The sequence below is a fragment of the Lathyrus oleraceus genome, chromosome 2 (assembly GCF_024323335.1).
Source record: "Lathyrus oleraceus cultivar Zhongwan6 chromosome 2, CAAS_Psat_ZW6_1.0, whole genome shotgun sequence".
Classification (NCBI taxonomy): Eukaryota; Viridiplantae; Streptophyta; class Magnoliopsida; order Fabales; family Fabaceae; genus Lathyrus; species Lathyrus oleraceus.
Window position 1 is genome coordinate 395,609,829 of NC_066580.1, and position 3,112 is coordinate 395,612,940.

The window sequence follows — 3,112 nt, forward strand, 5'->3', positions numbered from 1 at the left end:
CTTCAAAGCAGGCTGCAAATGACACTTAAATCTGCTGTTTCTTGTTGGTTCAATGAATGGTAAGTTTGCTTAAGTGAAATGAAGTAAAAATCACAATTTGCTAATTTGGCCAAAAGTGCAAATGGAGGTGGTATGACAAGAAGCAACTTGAATTTGGGCTTGGAACATCTTGCAAATAACATATAAAGTGAATCCCAATTGGCCAATTGTGTCAAAAATATTTAAATCAAAAAGTCAACTATTGGTCAAACTTGATTTTTAAATGAAATAGGTCAAAAAATGCCATTTTGATTGGCAAGGTTTTGGTTCATGATGTTTACATTTTTGGAAAGAGGAGGAAAAATGTGGTTTGTAGGAAAAAACCCCACCAAATTTGGCCAAAGGAATCATGAGATATGGCCTTTTGAAGTTCATGAAAATGTGAAAATGATTTGACCATATCTTGCAAACCATTCATGGGATTTGAGAGTTCTTGGACTTTTTGAAAATGGGAGAACAAGATCTTAAACTTTCATGTTGGGCAAAAATTCATTTGGAGCTTGTATCATGATGCAAGTTGAGGATCAAGAAGTTTCCATTTTTGGCAGTTAAAATTACAGGTCCACTTTCTATTTTGGGAAATTTTCTGATTGGCTTCAAATTCTTCAATGATGAGGTTTGGCATGATATATGAGGCTTGTTAGGACATGGATAAACTCTCTCAAATCATTTCCATCCATCAAATCCACAAAATCAACCATAGTTGACCAAGTTTGACTTTTCTAGGGTTTCTGACTGTCTATGCACTGACTGATGAATTCCAAACCCTAATTCCTTGAGATTTTGACTTCAAATGATGTCCCAAGTCATATGAACTCTTGATTATTGATCATGGTGCCCAAATTCCACAAGAATGGCCACCATCCACTGCTTTGACTGATTGTTGATTGTCTAGGGTTTTTGCCTGTCTGTGCATTGACTGATGACCTCTGAGCCTTCAACCCTTGACTTGAACACTTCAAATGGTCCCCCAAGTCATGTGAACTTGTTGGACAAACCCTGAGGATTTGCTTCTTTGAGAAACACCCTTGCTTGATTGGTTGACTGATCTCCTGATCAGTTTGACCTAATCCTTGACTTGCTTGCTCTTGAGGCAACTGAGGACAATGCAAATGTTATGCAATGGATCATGATATGCTATGACCTAATATGAAATGGTGTGTACAATGATAGGTGCAAATTTGAGGTGCTACAGATGTCACGGCGCCAGCCTCGTGAATCCATGGTCTGCCTAAGAGACAGCTATAGGATGGGTGGATATCCATTACCTGGAAGGTAACTTGGAAATCACTTGGTCCTATCTTGATTGGGAGATCAACTTCCCCAATCACGGTCTTGCGCGACCCATCAAATGCTTTCACAACGACCCCACTCTGCCTCATGGGAGGCCCTTGATATGACAATCGAGAGAGTGTGGATTTTGGCAATACATTTAGAAAAGATCCGGTGTCCACCAACACATTGGACATTGCATCAGATTTGCAATTCATGGAGATATATAAAGCCATGTTGTGGTCTCTTCCCTCCTCAGGGAGATCAGCGTCACAAAAGCTCAAAGTGTTGCAAGCGGTGATGTTTGCAAAAATACTATCAAATTGCTCAATGGTGACGTCGTGATCAACATACGCCAGATCCAAGACTTTCTGCAGAGCCTCCCTATGGGGTTCTGAATTCAGCAGCAGAGAAAGAATGGAAATCTTGGATGGCGTTTGTAGAAGCTGGTCTACAACGTTGTACTCACTCTTTCTGATGAGCCTCAGCATCTCATCAGATTCTTCATCTACAATGCCACTCGGGCCAACTGAAGAAACGGGATTTTTTTGTACAGAGGAGGATGGTTTGGCAACATCACGTGCCTGATTCTGAACATTAACAGCGGCCCCAACCGGACGTTCAGCAGATTCGGAAGCAACAGCCTTAGGAGGCGCAGAAAAGACACGACCACTTCGGGTCAACCCACTTACATCGGCGACGTTGGTCACAGAAGTTGAAGGCAAAGGCACTTCTACCCCATCTTGCACAGCAACAGGGTTGTATCTGAATGGTACAACCTTATCAAATGAATAGGGCACAGGGCCGGTAGGTTTAATGACCAAAGAAGGGGAAGCCTTCGGCTTGCTGCTATCATAGCGGATAACAACATGCTCGGGCAACTTGAACACTGGTGAGATGACGTTCACTTCAGGCTCGTCTTCATCAACATTGCGATTCTGCAAAATCTCAATGGTTCCCTCATCCAACAACTTCTGGAGTTCTCTTCGTACTTGATCGCAACCCAAGCGGTTAACCGAGCAGACGCGGCACTTGTCGTGGTTATGCTCCCAGTAGCTGTACTGACACAACAAACGATGTAGTTCAACCAACGACTGCCTGATGTGGCTCACATATCTGACCTTGTACTTCCCAAGGCATTCCTGAATCATATTAACAGACTTCCCATGCGCAGGCAATGGGTTCTTGGTGACATTCGGACCTGAATCTTCAAAACTCAAGATTCCACATCTCATGAGGTCTTGAACCTTAGTCTTGAGTGGGAAGCAATTCTCGATGTTGTGGCCCGGAGCACCGGAATGGTAAACACAATGCTGATCTGGCTTGTACCACCATTGTGGATTTGCAGGAATGGCAGGAGGATCCCTGGGAGAAACCAATTTCCTTTCCAACAAGGAAGGATAAAGCTCTGCATATGTCATGGGAATTGGATCGAAGCTGATCTTCTTCCTATCATAATTCACGTTAGCTTGATTGGTTGTACTTCCACGAGGCTGGTAAGCCTGTTGCCGTGGACGTTGTTGCTGATACTGCGGTTGTTGATATTGCTGCTGATGCTGATATTGCTGATGCTGCTGAGCATTGTCTTTGAATACAGGTGCTATGTGAGCCACCTGGTGCTGATGACCGGCACGACGTGCAGGCTTCCTCTGAGCAGAGGGTCTTCTATGCGTGGGCTGGGATTGCACAGCATGTGTTTCCCCTTCTTTCCTCTTAAACGCTCCATATCGTTTAGAGGAAGAGCTCTCATCCTTCGCCAATCGTCCTTCACGGACACCTTCTTCGAGACGCATCCCCATGT